At 39.0% G+C, this 25,089-nt stretch overlaps 1 protein-coding gene and 1 long non-coding RNA gene across 4 annotated transcripts in view; one reads left to right on the top strand and one right to left on the bottom strand.

Moving 5' to 3' along the window:
- LOC118017370 overlaps positions 1-25,089 on the top strand; it is a 683,373-nt gene that overhangs the window by 41,399 nt on the left and 616,885 nt on the right. The gene's annotated exons all lie outside the window — the stretch shown is intronic.
- Positions 1-25,089, bottom strand: part of COL8A1 (collagen type VIII alpha 1 chain) — a 160,622-nt gene that overhangs the window by 78,038 nt on the left and 57,495 nt on the right. Inside the window, exon 2 of one of the 3 annotated variants that reach the window (XM_035015219.1) lies at positions 9,530-9,626. The exons of the other annotated variants lie outside the window; for them this stretch is intronic. The gene's annotated coding sequence lies outside the window, so the exon portion shown is untranslated. The remainder of the gene's footprint in view (positions 1-9,529; positions 9,627-25,089) is intronic. 3 annotated transcript variants of the gene reach the window in all.

Genomic DNA, 25,089 nt, shown 5'->3' with positions numbered 1-25,089 from the left:
ATCAATGATGTAAGGACAACTAACTGAAATAATGTTTACAAAGCACACAGCTAGAGGCCTGGCACAAAACAAGGACTCTATGAATGTGAACTGCTATTATCAAAGTTTTTCTATTTTCTCCCTTGTTCAGGTTGGACAAGTTGTTCTCAGTACTGCTAGGCCTTTTCTTTCTCAACATCTGAGACTCAAAGGCATCCAGAGGCTCCTATTGGGGTGACTGACTGACTGGGACTGAAGAGTTTTGAGGGACATCAGATCTTCAGTGCCCAAACCAGGAGAGACCAGGGCACACTGGGCTGGGCAGTCACTCCCTTTGGAAAGGTTCCACACCAGATTCCCAGTTCTGTGAGGTCTTCCTTAGGCTAGGCAATGCTTCAAAAAAAGTAAATTCTGATGCTCTTTGAAATTCACCTTGTTTCTGGAAAATCTTTAGAGCTTTTCCCTTACATCATCTCTGCAGACATGGGGCAAAAGGCAGTGCTGTGTTTCATAGGCCAAGGGAAAGCGGGGTTCTCTAGGCATCTTCAGTGGCTTGTTTTTCAATTCAGGGCTTATAAATCAAGGGCCCAGGTGTCCGGCAGGCTGGGAGGTGGACCATGGAAAGGGGTCAGGATAAACTGAAATGATTTTTGCCATTGGCTTGGGCAGTACACCTTGCCAAGAGGCTTTCCCCTCAATTTTAAACAGATCAGTGTTATAAGGGGAAATGTACTCCATATGTTGCTCATGCCTTTTCCCTCAATTCACAAAAATGCCATCTTCTTAGAGGTAGAGTTTCCAGGAATTGTTTGGAATCTTTTTCCTCAAAGAAAGTACCACTCCAGTAGTCACAAATAACTCATTTTTTCTTCACAGTTCTAGGTGGGGAGAATAAACCTGATTTTGGTTTCTGCCTCAATGGCCCTAAGAGCATTCTCTCCTAACCTTTTAAAATCTCCTATTCCACAGTATAATTTTGTCCCTTTCCAAAGAGTACAGATTTTCTGTTTTGTTCACTTCTGAATTTAATAGAGGTCAACAAAAACCTAACAGGCTCAATTATTCTTATTAGTGGAAAGAGAAGTCACAAACCAAGAACATTACTTCTACTTATGGACAGTATCAAATGCTGTTTTTTTTTTTTTTAAATCAGCCTTACTTTGGAGGCATAAATCATCATTAAGGAGATAAATAGGTAAGAAATATTATCCCTAGTTTGCTTATTTTTTTTCCCTAAAAAATATTCTGTTAAAAAAGAACCATTCTCACAAAACAGATGAACATGGGAGGTGGGTACAGGGGATAGGAGAGGCAAGCCAGAAAACAGACTCTTAACTATAGAGAACAAACTGATAGTTTCCAGGGGGGAAGTGGGTGGGGGGATGGGGGAAATAGGTGATGGGGATTAAAGAGGGCACTGTGATGCTCATGTGTTGTATGGAAGTGTCGAATCACTATATTGTACACCTGAAACTAACATTACACCATGTTAACTAACTGGAATTTAAATAAAGACTTGAAAAAAAAGAACCATTCTCCTTAGCTTAATCTTATAATTTTTCTCTAGCCCATATTCTCTCCCTCTACTCTGAAAGTAAAAGTCACCTGTTTTTCCATGACCCCATCAACTGCCTCTGAGCTCTGATGTGGTTCAGTTTGTCCGTGGTCTGAGGACCAGACAGGCCTGAAATCCTTTGTGGTTTATCAGTAAGGGGCCCCACCCCCACCTCCCCCAGGTATTAGGTCACCTCCATTTGTTTGGCCAGAACTGGCGTCCTTTTCTGAGACTGGAAGCCAGATTGGTTCATCACCAGAATAGGAACCTGGAACTGACATTGGTTTTGCAGATGTGCAAAAAAAATCCCAGGAGTTTTGAAAAAAAGAAAGAAAGGGAAAGGGTTTTGAGAAGACAAGACAACGGGTTTTTAGAGGACTGAAAACAAAACAATTAATCATATGGTGACTGTTACACTTGTTTCTATTAAGGTGACTCACTTTCTCTGCATTTTTAGACTAAAATTCAATTCCATTTTTATGTAACTACTGAATGACTATCACAAGTTTTTCCTTTGTTTCTCTCTCTTTTGTTATTGTTGTTTCTCAAAGTCAAAAAAGATTTTCAAATTGCCTTCTTAATCCTGAACCAGAAAAGAAAGTGATTTCATGTGTGAGATAATGAAGTAAAAGGGCAGTGTTCGATCAGCTCCCGATCAACTGCAAAGACTTGCCATTGGGGGAAAAATAAAAGTCTAGAAAAGAGTCTTAGAATTGTCATAATAAATTGCCTGGGCAACCAAAGTTTCTCAGGACCGTTCACCATTTCTGACTTGAGGACAGGTTTGCCTTTTAGTACCAGAAAATTTCCAAAATGGTGAATGTCATCTCCCATAGGTGATACCCTGGAGTGGGTCTAGAAATCATATAAGAAAATATTGTATTTTTTTCTACCTCCCATTTCCCCAGTTCAGCAAGAAATTATGACTTAATAGCAGAAGTTTCCTGAGTCTTTAACAGTGCAGGCAGCATGGGCCCTCATACAGCCAGGATGTTAACTCTACCACTTTGCATTTGTGTGACTGTGGGCTAGTTACTTAGAGTCTCTAACTCTACTCTCTCACCTATAAAATAAGAATAATTACAAGAGTAGTAGTAATAATGATAATAATAATAATTCTTGTGCCTGAAATAAACACTATTATTAAAAGTCAGCAGACTGATCGTTCCTGCTGACAAGAGCTATCAAGTAGATTAAACTCTTGGAATGTCAGTGAAAACCTCTTCCTTTATGCTTGCATTTCTTCACCTTCGGTTCATTCAGTGGTTTTGGAATTTAGTTCTGAGGTAATGGAAACACTGTCCAGTAATAATGTCCCTTTAATTAGGACAAAACTGGCATTTTATTTTATTTTATTATTTTATTTTTTAAATTTTATTTAAATTTTACTTAGTTAACATATAGTGCAGTATTGGTTTCTTTTTTTAATTTATATTCAATTATCCAAATATACTACATCATTAGTTTCAGATGTGGTGTTCGATAATTTATCAGTTGCATATAACACCCAGTGCTCGGGGGGCCCGGGTGGCTCAGTCAGTTAAGCATCTGCCTTCGGCTCAGATCATGATCCCAGAGTCCCAGGATTGAGCCCCATGTCGGTCTCCCTGCTCAGTGGGGAGTCTGCTTCTCCCTCTCTCTTTGCTCCTCCCCTTGCTCGTGCTCACTCACTTTCTCTTGCTCACTCACTGTCTCAAATAAATAAATAAATAAATAAATAAATAAATAAATAAATAAATAAAATCTTAAGAAAAAGATAACACCCAGTGCTCATCACATCATGTGCCCTCCTTAATGCCCATCATCCAATTACCCCCCACCCCCCTCCCCTCTAGCAACCCTCAGTTTTTTTCCTATAGTATTTACCCCAAAGATACAAACATAGTGATCTGAAGGGGCACGTGCACCCCAACGTTCATAGCAGCAATGTCCACAATAGCCAAACTGTGGAAAGAGCTGAGATGTTCACTGACAGATGAATGGATAAAGAAGATGTGGTATATATATATATATACAGTGGGATATTACTCAGCCATCAGAAAGGAAACTTGCCATTTACATCGATGTGGATAACTGGCATTAAAAAATAGTTATAATTTGGGCGCCTGGGTGGCTCAGTTGGTTAAGCGACTGCCTTCGGCTCAGGTCATGATCCTGGAATCCCGGGATCGAGTCCCGCATCGGGCTCCCTGCTCGGCAGGGAGTCTGCTTCTCCCTCTGACCCTCCTCCCTCTCATGCTCTCTGTCTCTCATTCTCTCTGTCTCAAATAAATAAATAAAAAATCTTTAAAAAAAATAGTTATAATTTTATTATTTTCTGTTTTAAATCCTGTTATTGGTACTTGGAGAATACATGGAGATAACAGAGCTGGTTTATTTTATATGTACTGTGCCTTTCTTTCTGTCACCACCTGCTCCTCCTCCATGGATGACACTTTCCTTTTGGGTGGGGTAAGGAGAGAGAATATTTGAGGAGTAGCCCGGTCGAGGTCTGGGAATTATCCCAGATTCATAGATTCATCTTCTGGGCAAAAATTACTTTTTAATTACCAGATAATGCCTCTGTTGACATTCAGATCATTGGTGGTGATCACACAGACCAAACAGAATGGATATGAGGTCAGGTTCAATATAGAAAGACACATGATCACCAGATCATTTCTGGTGTCTGACTCATATCGAATTTTATTTGCTTTATCACTTTCTGTTAAAAATGGAAATAGATTAACTCCTAAAATTGAGGATTACTTAAAAAAGAACAGTTCTAAGAAATTGATTTGCTTCAATTCAACTCAACAAATATTTACTGAGCATCTACTATAAACTAGAAAGTGCCAAAGTCTTAAAATTCAGTAATGTCCTTGTCCTGATGGAGCTTATAGTCTGATGTAGAATAAAGATATTGAACAAGTCAATTACCAGTATGATGAGGGACTAGACAGGGACTATGGGAGGGTACGGAATGGGAATTAATTCAATATAGAGCAGAGATTCTTAAACTTTCCTGTGCATATGAATCTCCTAGGAATTTGTTAAAAGTTAGTTTTCTGGTCCCTGGTTATTCTGATGTAGTGGTCCATGGGCCACACTTTGGGAACACTGGTGGAGTGGCTCAGGAAAGGTTGCCTTGAGAACTGAAGCTCAACCAAGGTCTAAAGGATGAGAAAGAGTTGCCTTTCAAACTGGTGGTTGGAAAAGAGCTGTCCAGTCAGACAAGAGCAGGAAGAAATGCATTAGAGATGGGGCAAAAGGGACACATAATGATGGGCTTCCTTCCTAAGGGGCCCCGAACCCAGTGCATTCAGGGAGACTCCTAGTTCCATTGCTTCTAGGTGTTCGTCTGAGGAAAAGAACATTTTGGTAGGGTTGCCTTCTCAGGTGAACACTTGGAAAGCAAGGCCTAGTTTTTCAGGGAAAACTTCCTAATACCAAAATGGAACCCCCCCCCCCCGAAACAGACAGGGAGAAAGGAAAGTGTGCACCCTGGGTCTAATTTCACCCTCAGACATTCCCACCACTAGAAATGGAGTGGTTGGAAAATGCCTTCATAAGCAGGATTTAGGGGTATAATTAGAAAATTATCTCTTCCTAGAACATTTTGTGAAATTCTGCCTCGAGGTGTCAACAGGTCTCTGTGGGGCTCTCTCCAGCAGAGCTCAACTGACACATGTAAAATTCAGTGGGGTTCCAAAACAGCCACTGTAGAATCTCAAGTATGTGGAAGGAGTTTGCTGTGTTTGCCAGTACAGTTTTTCCAAAAAAGAAAAATTCTGCAGAGATCAAAGATGGGTGGAGGAAGTGGACTCTAGCCTCAGGAGGAAGGTTTTGTCACCAGAAGAATTCAAGCTGGTGAGTTTCTGGCAAGACAGGTCATTGGGCCATGAGAAAGAAGTGAATCTCCGAGTTTTTGATGCAAGGCAAAGAGGAATGGAGACCCAGTGAAGAAGGAGAAATGAGGAATTAGGGATAGCCGCTCTCATCTGAGTTATGTCCCTGACCACAGACTGTCTTGAGGTCTCTGGCATCTTTTTCAGTATCCGGTTCTAGAACAAAACTTACTCAGTGCTTCCTCAGATGCCTGCTCACTACATATCACCAGCAGCCATGTATTTGAGAAGAATGTTGGGGATGATGTATGGGCAGCTCAAATAACACTCCAAGGTTTTCTCTTAACATTTTTTTTCCTCTTTTTAAAAATTTAATTTATTTTTTTAAGAGAGTGCGCATGTGTGTGTGTGTGCACATGCACGTGGGCGGGGAGGGCCAGAGGAAGAGGGAGAGAATCTTAAGTAGACTCCCCGTTGAGTGTGGAGCCCCATGAGGGACTCTATCTCATGACCCTGGAATCATGTCCTAAGCCGAATTCCAGAGTAGGAGTCTTAACCACCTGAGCCATCCAGGCGCCCCTCCTTTCCTTTCCTTTTTTTTTTTTTTTTAAAAATTTTGGGGAAATCAGGCTAACCCAAGGAGTAAGGAAGTCCAAAGTGGTAGTCCCAGCAATGTGTGTCAGAGGGTGAAGGATGAGGAGAAGCGGATGTTGGAGTTCACAGATAAGAGAGCTCTGTTCTGGAGTGAGACCCTTAGGGTTCTAATCCTGCCTGCATTTACTAGCAATGTGATTTGTGGAGAAAACCTAACGCCTCTGTGCCTCAGCTTTACATCTGCAAAACATGCAATAGTATCCACCTCATAGGGCTGCTGGGAGGATTAAATGAATGAATGTAAAGTTCTTAGAGCAGTACGTACACATAGTAAGTGCTTAATAGATGCCAACTATAATTTTGTTAAACATATGTACATTGATGTAGACTAGTAGGCATTTAGTTTAATTATTTATTTGTTTTAATTTATTTTATATTTTTCTTACTTGATGGCACTTTCTCCAAATTTCTCTCTCAGAATAATGCCCCATGTTAATCAGGGCCTGAGCCCCATCATGTGGATCAGAGTGCCTTTCCTACACCCCTGTCTAATGCATCAGGACCAAAATAAAATGGAAGCAAGAGATAGTGCAGTGACTTCTTCCTGAACCTGCTCGCAAGGATAGTCAGGGAGGGAGCTATTCACCTGCCCTTCCTACAAAATGATGGTTCATTACAGGATAAAGAAGGAGGATAATGTTCAGCTCATTGAGGTTCTGAAGACTTTTGGTTTCACCAGTAATATGAAGAGAAAGGTGCTCTTCCATTGGATGTGAAATTGAGCTGGCACCTGATGCCATCTTAGGGCTTGAGGGCCTGGTTATTCTGCCCAGACTGCTGCATTATAATCCTTCTCCTCAGACCAGCACAGCTCTACCCCTTGGTGTCAGCAATGGTGTGACTAGAGGGTTAATTTCGTGTGTGTGTGTGTTTGAATTTTTATAATCCATCATGTTTCCCTTTGCACATGGCCTGCTAGGAAGATCCAGGCCCAATGCGTATCCTGCCCCTCACAGCTATAGCCTGTCATGATGCGCGTTTGGAGTACCTTCTTTCTCCATACTCCATTTTACTTTTCTACCTCTAGTTCCTCTTTGACTCCTCTTCTTCACTTATCTTTAACCTATTTGATCTTACTGCATTGTCTGCAATCATTAAAAGCTGACCCAAGGAACAGAGAAAGTGAGACATGTAAAAAACACATATAAATCAATCCAAAGTGTCGGTCATTCAATGAGATTGGTGTGGATCCTGGCACCATAAATTTAGCTCTCTTCCTTGGCACTTTATATGAGAATGTCCTTTTTGCAATGATTCCAGGAAAACCCAGATATTACTAATGAACAGCCAAGTTTATATACCTCTCTTAAGTAGTTACTAAATATACCAGTGCAGAGGTGTAAAGGTCAGGTCTGAGTTTATTATTTAGAAATGACATGAAAATATGCACATTTAGGTGAACTTCCCACTCTCCTTAGCTGGGTTCTAACTAAGGAGAAAAAAGAAAAAAAGAGAAGAAAACGACTCTGGAAACAAAGCTGGTTTTCACTGAGAAAAATTTCCTTGCTCTTTCAAATAAGATTATGTTAGGAAAATAGAAGACCTGAACTGGAGATTAACATCTTTTCTGATGTTTCTGTCAAGAGTTCACGCTGTCACTGTTTTTCCAGTACTAAGGAGGGCAATTGCGAACACAAATGTGTGTGGTTTTTTGGGGGTTATAGAGAGGACAAGACTAGGTTGCCCTTTGCTCTTCTGAGGTATATACACAGCCTACAGATTTTCCTGACCTAACAGTAATTTACTTACCTCTCGCTCAGTTCACTGTGGTTATGATTAAGAACCATACAATTTGGACTTTTTCCTGAAGTGCCTAACGTGTTTATAAAAACATAGAAAGAGAAAAATATAATGTGTGCTATGAAAAAAATATACTGACATTTTAAAACAGGTATTATTATTTATCATAATGTTTGCTCTATGCTGGAAAGATGTTAAAATTGGGTGAATTGAATAAATAAAAAATTATTCATCTTTTACTTTGTTCATTATGCCCCTAAAAAGATTATACCTGGGGGCAGGAGTTTATTCACCCGCAAATCAGAATGAAGTCCCCCTACTTCTTAAAAAAAAGTGAACTTTTAACTTCTTTCAATTTTTAAAACATAAACCATGTTCTTTATGTGCAGATTATTACGTAAATCAAATGATCTGCCTTGTATTATAGTTTTCTCAACCACTACTGTGATAGATCTCTCTCAGGGCCTTTAAAAAATGCCGTCACATGAGCTTTTCCCAGCATGCAAATAATTCAAATACAAAGGGAGAGAAATAAATAAAATCAAGTGGTGTGTACCCTTCTTCTGGACTTTCATGCTGTCCTTAAATTAAGGAGAAGGCAGCATGATAATTCTAATAGAGAAAGAATATAAGGACCCCTCTATTTACTACTGAGAAGACTTCCCAGTGGTATAAATCAGTGGTCAGGAACTCAGAACATAGATTGCCTATAGAAATGATGGAGGTTGCGTTCCAATCTGGTTCTCAGAGGCACACTTAATTCACAATAGAGGCTCCATAAATTTGTTAAATGAATAAATAAACTGTCACAGAGTCAGTACATTAGAACCACCTGAGGATTATAATGGGAAACCGGGTTGGGGAATCAAATAACTCTACCATTAGCTTGTTTTGTGGGGCCAGGAACAGAATAACATATAATGTTGTCACCTGTTTCCTAGGTAGAGGGTCCAGCCTGTCAAATCTGAAAGAACATCCACCTACATGCCTTGCTGGGCAACTCTTTCCCCTTTTATCTTCTTCCCCAAACTCCCAACATCTAGTACCTATCTTCTTGCTGTTCTAAGCTGCCTCCACCATACCTGGCCTCAGACTGTCCCGGATACCTACTCATGGTACCCATGTTCAAAAGTGCCTGGCTCAGTCTTTCTTCTCTCAAATCAATCAAAACTTCCGCTCTGTCAGTGGAGGGGCCCTCTGACGGTGAGAGGAAGAAAGTCCTTTCACACTCCTAGAGGTGTATGTATGCAATTTTCAAGATTCAGAAGGGTAGCGCAGAAGTGTAATGATATAACATGAAATGGCCCAGATGGTTCATAGTCTGGAGGGTTCAGACAGAGATGCAGGAGGGAGTGAATGCTGAGGCAGGGCACAGTGCCTGGAAGCTGAGTCCAGGGCTGCTCTGAGGAACAGGGGCAGCTGTGCTACATATTCAGGACTGTTATTAACTACTCTCTTTGCATTTTTTCCTCTCTCTCTCTCTTTTTTTTTGTTAGAGAGAGAGAGAGCACAAGTGCACATGCAAGTGGGTGGAGGGGAAGAGGGAGAGAGAGAATCTTAAGCAGACACCCTGCTGAGCACGGAGCCTTATGCGGTGCTGCATCTCACTACCCTTTGATCATAACCTGAGTGGAAACCAAGAGCTGGATGCTTAACCAACGGAGCCTCCCAGGCACCGCTCCTTATTTTTGATGTAAGATATATACACTTTGTCCTGTGACCAGGCTGTAAGTTCCTTGAGTGTAGGAAAACCCTATGTGTAGTACTTCTTTACCTTCCCCTTCAAAGTCTTAAGGCACTCAGTAGATTCTCGTGGAGCTGAATTGGGATTTGGTTGTCTGGTGGAATTCATTTAATTGACTTGGCAATCTCTAAAAAAGGAATGAGAAGAAAACACCATGCTTGAAGTATAATCTTTATTACATAATTATTTATGTATATGTCACCACATTTTAACCTAATGATTTAGATAAACTTTACATAATTATTTATGTAAAAAAGATGGCTTTTTACTAATATTATGAATTCTAATTTTGAGAGATCTAAAACCCTGGCACATCACAGAAGGAGCTAATTTAGTTATGTTTCCTTGTATTCAAAGGTGGTGGTAAAAAGATTTAATGATGATAATTTTCAAACTTTTGACAGGTGTCTAACCTTTAAAGGAATTGTACAGGAGATTTGACAGGATTATAATACAAATTTTGTGAAGAATTTCTTTACAAGTTTTAAATAACTGGAGAAATCTGAGTTATCTGGGAATGATGGCTGAGAATCCCTTATGAGTAATATCGACAGTGATGATTCAAAAGAAATCTCAGTCCTGTCCATGTTTCTTTTAACTCTGCACAGGTGCAGGCAGGAAATGGACAAAGTCCCCTTCCACTCTTGCAGTTGACAGGTTAGGTACCTGCTACAAAGTTATTATTAGGTTCTGCCCGTAACTCCTATATTCCGGATTTGTAATAGACTTAAAAAAAAAACCAATTTGACCCAGGCATGTCTTTCGGACTCACTGTCTACAAAGTGCAATACAGTCCATGAGATAATGGAAGTGGAATGAAGCAAAACGATGCTTCTCTCCTCAGTTAGGACTACCCCTACCGGTCTCCATCCAATGACATTTGCATAAATTTTCTTTGCCTCAGCCTTTGACGTCTGTCTTGAGAAGTGGTAGAGTGTAGAGATTAAACACATGACCTTTGGAGTCCGGTTGCCTGGGCTGTTATTCTGGTTCTGCTAGTTACAATCTGCGTGTCTTTTCTCAGTTTTGTCATGTGCAAAATAGAAAGTAGCACAAATCTCATAACTGATGATACTTTGTGAGCTAATACAAGCATCTGTCCTTGAATCTTTAAAGTCTAATCTAAACAGAGCAGCCAGAGTGATTCTTTTAAAGCGTGAATCAGATCCAATCACTCTTCTACTCAACACTCCCACAGAATCCCCTATGTCTGTTAGGGTGAAAGCCAGAGTCCTGATGATGGTTTATAAGGATCTGCTTGGACCTTTCTGGCTTCAACTTCTACCATTCTTCCCTTTGCTTATGAAACTCTAGTTTCTCTGGCTTTCTTGCTGTTCTTCAAACACACCAAGTGAAAAACTAATGAGGTAATGTGTGGTGATTAACATAGCATAAAAAAAAAAACCCACACCAAGCATACCTCCACACCATTCAGGGCATTTGCCCTTGCTATTCCCTCTGCTTGAAACACTCTTCCCTGGAAATATTCATAGCTTTCTCCTTTGTTTCCTTTAGATCTTTGCTTAAATGTGACCTTTACAATGAGGCCTTCCTTGACAATGTCTATAAAAAAGCAACTTCAGGTTCTGGTTTCTGAACTCATCTCCTCCAGGCACACTGAGTCTACAGCTACATATGGAATAATTTTCTCTTAAAAAACTTAAAGCAGACTGAGTGATAATTATGCCTTGGGCAAATGAGAAGAAAACCATCAAAGAAGGTCAAAGAGGTTGAGAAACAATCTCATCATAAACCCTACCCCCACCATAGTCACCTACAACTGGAGGGAACTTAAAACCTGGAACTTCTCCCTGAGGAGTGAAGTGTTTAAACCTCACATCGGGCACCTCAACTTTTAAGACATGCATTTGACAGATGAGTCCCCAAAACATCTAATTTATTTTATTTTATTTTTATTTAATTCCAGTATAATTAACATATAGTGTTATATTAGTTTCAGGTGTACAATATAGTGATTTAATAATTCTATACATTAATCAGTTCTCATCACAATAAGTATACTCTTTTTTTAAAAAAGATTTTATTTATTTATTTGTCAGAGAGAGAGAGCATGCACAAGCAGGGGGATCGGCAGGCAGAGGGAGAAGCAGACTCCCTGCTGAGCAAGGAGCCCAACGTGGGACTTGATAAAGGGTAAAGTGAAGGAGGCTCACCTGCTTATAGTAAAACCTTGGCCTGACAGGCAGCCATCTAACTTAACACAAATATCTAGGAGCCTGCTGGAGTATTCTCCAGAGACAGAGACTGGTTGGTGGGCACCATTTTTTCATTGCCCTTTTGCCACACTCCAAAGCACCAGTATCTCCTGGAAGAGAACCTTACATGTGTGTGGTACACTGAGTTCTGCAGTTGCTGCCCAGAGGATGCCTCCTGGTTGCCTGGCTCTGGAGGCCAGGGGAGCTTGTGTTCCTGGTCACATGGGACTGTAATAATTGGTGTCACCCAGAAAGCTCATACTCCTGTCTGGTACGCTGAGTTTTATGTTGCCTCTATATCGCCTGGCTCTGGTGGCTAGTGGGGCTTACATTTATGGGTCCCACAGGACCATAACCAATGGAGAGAGAGTTCTTAAACAGCTAGCACCCTTCCAGGACACAGCAAGAAGCAACAGACCTGGGAGCTGACTCTTTCTGTGAAGGAGGTCTATTTGATAATCATCATGACTGTGACCTGAGGGGCAGATTTCTGATTAAACACACACCTGAGGGGCTGACTGCAGTCCTTTCTGGAGACCTCAGAGGATGAGTGATATCTGCCATGCTCCAGAGTGCCAATGTCTCCTGCGGGGAGCCTTCCATACATCTGGTGTTTGCTTCTTGCTGCTGATACCTAGGGAATGCTTCTTGATCACCTGGCTCTGGTGGCCAGAAGAGCTTGTGTTCCTGGGCCCCAAAAGACTGTGGCAAGACAGTTCTTAGCAGGCTACCACTTCCAGGGCACTTCACAGATAGTGGACTGAGGCACATCTTCCAGTCTTTCTGTGAAGGAGGTGACTTTGCTTGTCCTGGGGCTTTGTACTGAGGGGCAAGCTTCAGATTTGGCACACATTTAGTGGAACTACTTTCAAGGAGTGTAGGCTATGGATGCCATCTTGGTGCTCGCCCTCTGCTTTGTTCTAACTCTTCAGAATCTTCCAGAAAGAAGCTTATACACCCATCTGGAGCCCCAGTATTTGTGATTGTTACCCAGGGAGCATCTCAAGATTGCCTATCTCTGGTGGCCAGCAGGGCTTATGCTGTGGCCTCTCAGGACATATATATTTGCATACTTTAAAGCTGCTCCCTGTAAGTCTGGCTTCCAGTCAGCCTTAACCTAGGTGTTAAGACCCTCTCCTCTGGGATGCTTGGCACATTCTCAACTACTAGGAACTATTAAAAATGTATTAGGCCACTTAAATAAGCACAAAGGTTTAAGATATGATGAACAGCTGGGGTAAGGCTGAACAAAAGGTTCTCCTATATGAGGTCACTCCTTCAAGACTGGGAGAGGTGGTTGTTTCATCTTCTGTGTTAAAACTACAACAGAGCATTAAGCACAATGAAGAAATGAGGAATATGTTCCAAATGAAATAACAAGATAAAACTTCAGAAAAGACCTTAATGAAATAGAGATAAGTAATTTATCTGATAAAGAGTTTAAACTATGGTCACAAAGATGATCACATAAACAGGGAGAAGAATGGATGAATATGGTGAGAACTTCAACAAAGAGTTGGAAGACACAAGAAGTTACCAAATGGAAATTATGGAGCAGAAGAGCACAATAACTGAACTGAAAAAATACACTACAGGGGTTCAACAACAGCCTCAATGAAGAAACAGAAAGAATTAGTAAATTTAAAGACAGGGCAGTGGAACTTATCAGAGCAGCAAAAAGAAAAAAGAAAAAAGAAAAGAAAAATGAAGATAGATTAAGGGAGTTATGTGACAACATCAAACAGACTAACATTTGCATTATAGGACTCCCAGAAAAGGGAGAGAGGGACAGAAATCTTATTTGAAAAAAGAAAATAGTTGAAACTGTCTAACTTGGTGAAGGAAACAGACATCCAGATTCAGGAATTCCATAGAGTTCCAACCAAATAAGATGAATCTAAAGAGACCAACACCAAGACACATTATAATTCAAATGTCAAAAGTTAAAGACAAGGAGAGAAACTTAAAAGCAGCAACAGGAAAACAACTTGTTACATACCAGTGAACTCCCATAATATGATCAGCACTTTCTTTTTTCTTTTTTTTTTTTTAGCAAAAACTTTGCAGGCCAGAAGGGAGTGGTATAATATAGTCTAAGCACTGAAAGACAAATTTCCAACCGACAATATTCTACCTGGCAAAGTTAACATTCAGAATTGCAGGAGAGATAGAGTTTTCCAGACAAACAAAAACTATCACCACTAAACTAGCCTTATGAGAAATAATCTGATGGGAAAGAGTACTAATTAGTAGCAAGAACACATATGAAAGAGTAAGTCTCACTGGAAAAATAAAAAATATAGTAAAGATGGTGAATCAATTACTTCTGAAGCTAGTATGAAAGTTAAAAGACAAAAATAGTAAAAATAATATGACTACAATAATTAGTTAAGGAATGCGCAAGACAAAAAGATGTAAATATAACAACATAAACATAAAAAATAAGGTGGGGAGAGTGAAAATGTTAAGCCATAGAGTGGGATCGAACTTAAGTTGTTATCAACTTAAAATAGATTATTATAAATATAAGTTGTTATATATAAGTCTCATGGTAATCACAAAGTGAAAACCTGTAGGAAATACACAAAAGAGAAAGAGAAAAGAATACAAATTATTAAACCACAAAGGAAGAGAGCAAAAGAAGAAGAAAGGAACAGAGGAACTACAAAAACAGCCAGAAAACAATGAACAAAATGGCAGGAAGCACATACCTATCAATAACTACTTTAAATGTAAATGGACTAAAAAACAAGACCCATCTATATGCTGCCTAGAAGAAACACACTTTAGGTGTAAGGACATGTACAGACTGAAAGTGAGGGGGTGGAAAAAGATCTTCCATGCAAATGAAACCAAATATATTTATGTCAGACAAAATAGACTTTAAAACAAAGACTATGTAATAGACAAAGAAGGATGTTACATAACAATAAAGGGGTCAATCCAACAAGAGGATATAACATTTGTAAATATTTATGCACCTAATGTAGGACCACCTAAATACATAAAAAAATATATTAACAGACCTGAAAGGGAGAAATGCCCAGCAATACAATATTAATAGGGGACTTCAGTATTCCACTACCAATGGATAGGTCATCCAAACAGAAAATTGATAAGGAAATATCAGCCTTAAATGACATGTTAGATGAGATGGACTTAACATATATTTACAGAACATTCCATCCCAAAGCAACAGAATACATATGTTCTCAAATGCACATGGAACATTTTCCAAGATAGATCATCTGTTAGCCACAAAACAGGTCTTAATAAATTTAAGAGGACTGAAATCATACTAAGCATCTTTTCCAACCACAATGGTATGAAACTAGAAATTAATTACATGAAGAAAACTATAGAGAGTTCACAAATATGTGGATATTAAACAACATGCTAAGAACAACCAGTGGGTCAAAGAAGAAATCAAAAGCAAAATCAGAAAATACCTTGAAACAAACGAAAATGGAAATGTATCATACCAAAATTTATGTGATGTAACTAAAGTAGTTTTAAGAGGGAAGTTCATAATGCTAAATGCCTACCTAAAGAAATAAGAAAAGTCTCAAATAAACCACTGAACTTTACACCTCTTGGAAAAGAGAAAAAGAACAAAGCCCAAAGTTGAAAGGAAGGAAAGAAAGATGAGAGTAGAAATAAATGAAATAAATTCTAAAAAGACAATAGAAAATATCAATAAAACTAAGAGCTGTTTCTTCAAAAGGATAAACAAAATTGACAAACCTTTAGCTAGCCTCACCAAGAAAAATAGAGCACTTAAGTAAAATCAGAAATAAGAGGGGCGATGTTACAACTGATATCACAAAAGTACAAAGGATCATGAGACTACTATAAACATTTATATGCCAATGAATTGGACGACCTAGAAAAAATGGATAAATTTCTATAAACATACAACCTACCAAGACTAAATCATGATGAAATAGAGAATCTGAACAGATCAATTATTAGCAGGGAGATTGAGTCAGTAATCAAAAACCTCCCAATTAACAAAACTCCAGGACCAGACAACTTCAAAAGTGAGTTCTACCAAACATTCAAAGAATTAATACCAATCCTTTTCAACGTCTTCCAAAAAATAGAACAGGGCAGAGGGGTAGGTGGGTGGCGAGTCTTCCAAACACATTTTATGAAGCTAGCAATTTCCTGTTACCAAAATCAGATATAGACAACACCCCCCCCCCAACACACACACAGAAATTACAGGCCAATATCTCTGATGAATGTCACAAATTCCTCAGCAAAATATTAGCAACCCAAATTCACCAATACATTAAAAGGATTATATACCATGGTCAATGTGTTATACCATAGTAACAGAATGAAGGATAAAAATCATGTGATTATCTCAATAGATGCAGAAAAACTTTTAACAATATTCCATTTTCATTTATGATAAAAACTCTCAACAAAGAGGGTATAGAGGGAATGTGCCTCAACAGAATAAAGGTCATATATGACAAGCCTAGAGGTAACATAATATTCAATGGTAAAAAGCTGAAAGCTTTTCCTCTAAAATTAGGAACAAGACAAGGATGTCCACTCTCATCACTTTTATTCAACACAGCCTGAGTAAATAAGCAAGAAAAAGAAATAAAAGGCATCTAAATTGGAAAGGAAGATGTAAAACTGTCACTATTTACAGATGACATGATATTTTTATATAGAAACCCCTAAAGACTCCATTAAAAAACTGCTAAAACTAATAAATGAATTTGGTGGGGTGCCTGGGTGGCTCAGTCAGTTAAGTGTCTGCCTTTGGCTTAGGTAGTGATCCTAGGGTCCTGGGATTGAGTCCTGCATTGGGTTCCCTGCTCCACGGGGAGTCTGCTTCTCCCTCCCCCTCTGCCTGCCTCTCCCCCTGCTTGTACTCTCTCTCTCTGTCAAATAAATAAATAAAATCTTTAAAAAATAAATAAATGCATTTGGTAAGTTGCAAAATACAAGGTCAATACACAAAAATTTATCGTGTTTTTTTACATTAATAACAAACTATCAGAAAAAGAAATCGAGAAAGCCATTCCATTTACAACTGCATCAAAAAGAATAAAAGACCTAGGAATAAATTTGGCCAAGGATGTGAATGAAAGATCTATATATTGAAAACTACTTGATGTTAATGAAAGAAATTGAAGAAGATAATAATAAATATATATGTGTATATATATGTCATATATATCTATATATGTACATACCTTTATGTATGTACACATATAAATATATATGTATATGTATATATGTATATATGTATGTATATATGTATGTGTGTATGTATGTGTGTGTATATATATATAATATATATATATATACATATATATTTCAGTCATAAAAAAGAATGAAATCTTGCCATTTGCAACAACACAATTGGACCTTGAGGGCATTATAGTAAGTGAAATAAATCAGAGAAAGACAAATACCATATGATCTCTCTTACATGTAGAATCCAAAAACCAAGTTCAAATATACAGAGAACAGATTGTGGTTTGTAAGAAATGGGGGTGGGAGAAGTGGGTGATTTTTTTTTTTTAGTTTAAACAAATGGATTTTCCACATAAAGTATCATGTCACCTGCGAAGAGAGAGAGTTTGACTTCTTTGCCAGTTTGAATACGTTTTATTTCTTTTTGTTTTCCGATTGCTGTTGCTAGGACTTCTAGTACTATGTTGAACAATAGTGGCGAGAGTGGACATCCTTGTCATGTTCCTGATCTTAAGAGAAAGGCTCTCAGCTTTTCCCCATTGAGGATGATATTTGCTGTGGGTTTTTCATAGATGGATTTTATGAACTTGAGGAATGTTTCCTCTATCCCTATACTCTGAAGAGTTTTAATCAGAAAAGGATGCTGTATTTTGTCAAATGCTTTTTCTGCATCAATTGAGAGGACCGTATGGTTCTTCTCTCTCCTCTTATTGATGTATCCTATCACATTGATTGATTTGCAAATGTTGAACCACACTTGCATCCCGGGATAAATCTCACTTGGTCATGGTGGATGATCCTTTTAATGTATTGTTGGATCCTATTAGCTAGGATTTTGTTGAGGATTTTGGAATCTATATTCATCAGGGATATCGGTCTGAAATTCTCCTTTTTGATGGGGTCTTTGCTGGTTTGGGGATTAAGGTAATGCTGGCCTCATAGAATGAGTTTGGAAGTTTCGCTTCTGTTTCTATTTTTTGAAACAGCTTCAGGAGAATAGGTATTATTTCTCTGAATGTTGGTAGAATTCCCCAGGGAACCCATCAGGCCCTGGACTCCTGTTTTTTGGGAGGTTTTGGATCACTGCTTCAATTCTGTTACTGGCCATTGGCCTATTCAGGTTATCAGTTTCTTCCTGTTTCAGTCTTGGGAGTTTATAGGTTTCCAGGAAAGCCTCCATTTCATCCAGGTTGCTCAATTTATTGGCATATAGTTGTTGATAATAATTTCTAATAATTGTTTCTATTTCCTTGGTGTTAGTCATGATCTCTCCCCTTTCAGTCATATTTTTATTAATTTGGGTACTTTCTATTTTCTTTTGGATAAGTCTGGTCAGTGGTTTATTGATCTTATTAATTCTTTCAAAGAACCAGCTTCTAGTTTCGTTGATCTGATCTACTGTGTTTCTGGTTTCTAATTCATTAGTCTCTGCTCTAATCTTAATTATTTCTTTTCTAATGCATAGCTTAGGCATTGTTTGTTGCTTTTTCTCTGGTTCTTTAAGGTATAAAGTTAGTTGCTGAATTTGGGATTTTTCTATGTTTTTGATTGAGGCTTGGGTGGCTATGTATTTCCCCCTTAGGACGGCCTTTGCAGTATCCCATCCAAAAGACTCCACCCCCAAATTACTAGAACTCATACAGTAATTCAGTAATGTGGCAGGATACAAATCAATGCACAGAAATCAGCTGCTTTCTTATACACTAACAATGCAACTGTAGAAAGAGAAATTAGGGAAACAATTCCATTTACAATAGCACCAAAAACCATAAGCTACCTTGGAATAAACCTAACCAAAGAGGTAAAGGATCTATACTCTAGGAACTACAAAACACTCATGAAAGAAATTGAAGAAGACACAGAAAGATGGAAAAACAGTCCATGCTCACGGATCGGAAGAATAAACATTGTTAAAATGTCTATATTACCCAGAGGAATCTATACCTTCAATGCAATCCCGATCAAAATTCAGTGACATTTTTCAAAGTGCTGGAACAAACATTCCAAAAATTTGTATGGAATCAGAAAAGACCCTGAATCGCCAAGGAAATGTTGAAAAAGAAAAACAAAGCCTGGGGCATCACGTTGTCTGATTTCAAGCTATATTACAAAGCAGTGATCACCAAGACAGCATGGTACTGGCATAAAAACAGACATATAGACCAATGAAACAGAATAGAGAGCCCAGATATGGACCCTCAACTCTATGGTCAAATAATCTTCGACAAAGTGGGAAAAAATATGCAATGGGAAAAAGACAGTCTCTTCAATAAATGGTGCTGGGAAAATTGGACAGCTATATACAGAAGAATGAAATTCAACCATTCTCTAACACCATACACAAAGATAAACTTAAAATGGATGAAAGACCTCAATGTGAGACAGGAATCCATCAAAATCCTAGAGGAGAACATAGGCAGTAACCTCTTTGACATAGGCAACTTCTTTCAAGATTCATCTCCAAAGGCTAATGAAACAGAAGCAAAAATGAACTTTGGCGACTTCATCAAGATAAAAAGCTTCTGCAGAGCAAAGGAAACAGTCAACAAAACAAAGAGGCAACCCACAAAATGGGAGAAGATATTTGCAAATGACACTACAGATAAAGGGCTGGTATCCAAGATCTATAAAGAACTTCTCAAACTCAACACCCAAAAAACAAATAATCAAGTCAAAAAATGGGCAGAAGACATGAACAGACACTTCTCCAAAGAAGACATACAAATGGCTAACAGACACATGAAAAAGTGTTCATCATCATTAGCCATCAGGGAAATTCAAATCAAAACCCTACTGAGATGCCACCTTACACCAGTTAGAATGCCAAAAATTGACAGGGCAAGAAACAACAAAAGTTAGAGAGGTTGTAGAGAAAGGGGAACCCTCTTACACTATTGGTGGGAATGCAAGTTGGTACAGCCACTTTGGAAAACAGTGTGGAGGTGCCTCAAATAATTAAAAATAGAGCTACCCTATGACCCAGCAATTTCACTCCTGGGTATTTACCCCAAGGACACAGATGTAGTGAAAAGAAGGGCATATGCACCCCAATGTTCATAGCAGCAATGTCCACAATAGCCAAACTGTGGGAAGAGCCAAGATGCCCTTCAACAGATGAATGGATAAAGAAGATGTGGTCCACATATACAATGGAATATAACTCGGCAATCAGAAAGGATGAATACCCAACTTTTACTTCAACATGGGTGGGACTGGAGGAGATTATGCTAAGTGAAATAAGTCAAGCAGAGAAAGTCAATTATCATATGGTTTCACTTATTTGTGGAACATAAGGAATAGCATGGAGGACATTAGGAGAAGGAAGGGAAAAATGAAGGGGTGGGAGATCAGAGGGAGAGATGAACCATGAGAGACTATGGACTCTGAGAAACAAACTGAGGGTGTTAGAGGGGAGGGGGGTGGGGGGATGGGTTAGCCTGGTGATGGGTATTAAGGAGCACATACTGCATGGAGTACTGGGTGTTATATGAAAACAATGAAGCATGGATCACTACATAAAAAACTAATGATGTATTGTATGGTGATTAACATAATAAAATAAATGGAATAATTTTTTAAAATAATAAAGCCAAAAAAAAGCACCTAACCAAATTTAGGAATCTTGGGATACTTTCCCATTGTTTGTTCCTTTCCCATAGCTATCCAACAAATCAATTAATTAAAAAAAAAGATAAAGCAATTCCACCTGACACCACTTGTATCCTTTCCTTTCTCCATAGCACTTTATACCATCTGACATGTTATGCATCTACTTGTTTGCTTATTATCTGCTTCCCCATTAGAATGCAAGCTTCTTCAAGGGGAGAGCTTTCTTTTTCTTTTGCCACGGAATCCCCAGCCTCCATAACAATGCCTTACACATAGAAAGTAGTACTGAATGAGCATTTGATGAATGAATGAATGAATGAATGAATGAATGAATGAATGAATGAATACACTCAAGATAGTACCTGCCATACCTGATGGTATCTGTTGTCTTCATTGTCATCATCATCTTTATTATTATCTCACATGAATTGCAATCTCCCCTGGATTTTCTCTGGAATGTTAGTTGCCAAAAAATTCTTGATTATTTGGAAATGACTACTGATCTTTACATTCTCTTTGGGCACTAGTCAGTCCTTAGCTACAGTTACTAGAGGCAACTAGAATCTATGTGGATTTTGTGCCTTGTATATTATGACATGTCAACAATGTTTTTTTTAATATATGTGTATTTTTTATTATGTTCAGTTAGCCGCTGTATAGTCGTACATCATTAGTTTTTGATGTAGTGTTCAATGGTTCATTAGTTACGTATAACACCCACTGCTCATCACAACATGTGCCCTCCTTAATAATGTTTAATATTATCAAAGCCTGGCTTATGCAAGTGTGAAGCAGATTAAATTTGGCACACTTCATCTCTCCTTTCTGAACTTTTCTTTCTTTTCTGAGCTTTCTGTCACTTAGATCAAAGCTTAGTTCTCCCATCCTGGAGAAAATTTGCCTTATAAACAAATTCAAAGTTAGCTATTAGTGATTTAAAATATCATCTCTTTCAGAATGTTTGTATTTTAATATAGGACAGTAGGGACAGAGTGATACGTATCCTGATGCTCAGAATCCCTAATGGTGGAAGATGTTGGAGTGTGGTAGAATTGGGGAGGCAGAGAGGGAAATATTCCCACTGTACTTTAAGTGACATTATTGGGGAGACTTCTTGGCCCATGCATAGTTAGTGGTCTTGATCACCTCATTCTTCACTTACAAGCTTACCCCTTCTAAATAACAAGTATGAGAGGGCAGAGGACGATAATGGACTCCAATAACACCAAAATGCTCTCCAGTTAACACTATCATTCTTTCATGTAAACTTGATATAGGGAAAACAGCATGGGATTCTGAGTTAGAAGTTCTGGCCCTGCCTCTAATTAAGAAATATTACTTTTTCACTGCTAAGGGCCTCAGTCACACATGTATGGGATATGATGGCATATGATCTTCCAGAACTAAAATTAATGATTTTTACAGTTCCATAATTAAGTACAAGTTGATAGCTGAGCTTTTTTTTTTTTTTTTTTAAGATTTATGTATTTGAGAGAGAGAGCACATGAGTGGAGGGTAGGGGCAGAGGGAGAGGGAGAGAGAAACTCAAGCAGACTCTAGGCTGAGTGCAGAGGCTGAAGCAGGGTTCCATCTTACCACCCCAAGATCAGACCTGAGCTGAAACCAAGAGTCAAACACCTTAACTGACTGAGCTCCCCAGGTGCCCCCCTGGGAAGCTCTTTTCCCCCAGGGAAAAGAGAGTGGCCATAAGTTTTCATAAATGCCATAGGTTACAGTGCCATGGGATTCAGAAGCAGTCTGAGAAGGAGTCTGATCTTTCACTATGTATGTGTTTTGTGAAAAATAAATTGAAACCAAACGAATTCAAGGCTGATATTTTGCTTACTAGACTAGAAAATGAGTGCTTTGTTTCCCAAATCCTTTGCTATGGTTTTCGATGCTCTCCAGTGAGCACATCCCCTGGTCCAGAGGAAAAGAAACTTATACTATTGTCTGAATATTCCCCTTATTTTACCTTTCTTTGTATAATAAAGTTCTTTTTTGAACTTAGGAACCTGATGCAAAATCACAAATCTAGGGCGAGAAGGGTGAGGAGGCCTATGCATGGGAAACTACTAGAACTTTCTAAGCGTAAGTCAGACAACCTACATGTCTGCAAACATGGAGCCTCCACCAAGTACACAAAATGTGGTCCAGCACACACACTGCCAGGGGTAGGGGTGTGTGTGTGTGTGTGTGTGTGTGTATTCAGGCACATGTACATACAACACAACTCAAGGGATGCCTCAGCAGTGTGGCTTGGTAGGGACAGTGTGTCTAAGTCTGGGTCTCTCAGATTTCACAATCAGCTGATTTAATAAAATTTAAAAAGTCATATTTTCTCTCAAGGTTTTGATAAAAATAGGGAAAAGGCAGCCCAGCTGATCTGGCAGAATTAAGAATACTCCTCCTGATTCTGTCTTTGGTGGCTTGGAGGTGGGTTAGTAAGTGAAGAAGATGAGATCTGAGTGCTTAGCTCCTCTCACCATCGAAGGTGATATGAAACATGCCACCCTTGCAAGAGTGTGACCTCTCACACCATGTGGGTCAGCTTGGAGAAGGGTGCATGGCTGCGTTCTGCCCCCGCAGCATGGCGGGAGGTCTGGGCCTCTGTGTGTCTATGCTCAGTTCACTGCTGCCAGCCCTAGCTGTAGGGAGTGGGGCACACTCTTTCACCAATCTAGGCCTCAACTTGCCTGTGGAAATGAGGAAGTGTAATATGATAACCTCTACGTTTCCTCGTGTTCTCACACCTTGTTGCTAGCCCCTTGGTTCTTGGGGCAGCAGCATCGACACCACTTGGGAGCTCATTAGAAATGACATCCGCGGCCTCAGCCCAGACTAAATGCATGAGAATCTGTCTTTTTTTAATGGAGTGTTTTAGCTTGTAGCTGTGACACCCCAAGACGGTTCATGTGCACATTAATATTTAAAAGGCATTGCTCTGATGTTCTTTTTTATTCATCTGATTATTTAATCAACAATCATTAATGTCAGCACATTATAAGCATGACTCTATATTGATCATGACTAGATTGTTTCACCTACACTTAAAATGAGTAAGAATGTATGACTCTGTGTGTGTGTATGTGTGTGTAACAGAGAATGGGGGAGAGATTTTTCTGTAAAATGGAGAAATAACCAGGTTTTTAAAAATTAGATTTTTATAGTTTGACTATTGTAAACATTGCTGCGATAAACATTGGAAAGAGCCCAGATGTCCATCAACACACGAAGAGATAAAGAAGATGTGGTATATACATACAGCAGAATATTATGCAGCCATCAAAAAAAAAAAAAGAAATCTTGCCATTAGCAATGATGTGGATAGAACTAGAGGGTACTATGCTAAATGAAATAAGTCAATCAGAGAAAGACAATTATCATATGATCTCACTGATATGAGGAATTTGAGAAACAAGACAGAGGATCATAGGGGAAGCGAGGGAAAAATGAAACAAGATGAAACCAGAGAGGGAGACAAACAATGAAAGACTCTTAATCTCAGGAAACAAACTGAAGGTTGCTGGAGTGGAGGGGGGTGGGAGGGATGGGGTGGCTGGGTGATGGACACTGGGGAGAGTCTGTACTATGGTGAGTGCTGTGAATTGTGTAAGACTGATGAATCACAGACCTGTACCCCTGAAACAAATACATTATATGTTAATTAAAAAATTAGATTTTTAAACTTTTTAAACTTGACTTTACTTAGAATGAAAAATTAACTATGTTTTTCTTACAATGGATATAGCCCTGTGCTTAGAGTGAAAATGTATTTGAGAAAGTAAAATAAAGCCTAGGAAAGAAATGTTTAAAGGGTCTTTGATTTGAAATTCTAAAATAATTTTTCAGCAGTATCTGAAAAATACTACTCAATTATGTTAAATTAAATAAGCTTTGTGCATTCCTTCTGTCCAAAGCACAGTGCTAGGTCTGCAGAGGACAGATATCCAAGGATTCTAAGATTCTAAGGTGTGAGAATAGGAAGGGACCATGGAGATGGTTTCGTCCATCCCAGGTCCTCTCTGTATAGATGAAAAGACTAAGGCTTAGATAGATTGGTGATCTCTATCCAGTGTCACACAGGTAGAGACAGAGCTGGGACAATCAGGTCTTAGAAAGTAAGGTTGGGGGTTTTGAAGATCAGTTCAAATAAATGCTAATGAGGGCTTGGTCGGAATGTTGGCAGTGTGAGTGGAGGAGAGGGTAAGAGAAGAATAAAAGAGATGAATGAGAAATAGCTGGAGTAGTCTCTTCAGAACTTGGGTACTCCTTGCCTGTAGGGCAGTAATGAAGGGTGGACAGGAGTCATAGGTGGCCACAGAGTTGTGAGCATATGTGATGTAAAGAATGGCATTTTTAAAGAGCAGAGGGATGCAGCAAGGGGAGGTTTTAACACTGAACATTTATCACATGGAGAAATTCAGGAGCTTACCTATAACTCTCCTACCAGTAGTACTTGTTTCTGTTTTTAACTTCCAACCTCACTTTGGCAATGGTCCTTCTCCACTTCTTCAAATCGGATTCATCTTCAAAGGCTTTCCC

This window comes from Mirounga leonina, unplaced genomic scaffold (assembly GCF_011800145.1).
Source record: "Mirounga leonina isolate KUSES-001 unplaced genomic scaffold, KU_Mleo_1.0 Mir_169, whole genome shotgun sequence".
NCBI lineage: Eukaryota > Metazoa > Chordata > Mammalia > Carnivora > Phocidae > Mirounga > Mirounga leonina.
Note: the sequence above shows the minus strand (reverse complement) of the source record. Positions and strands in the feature narration are given on the sequence as shown.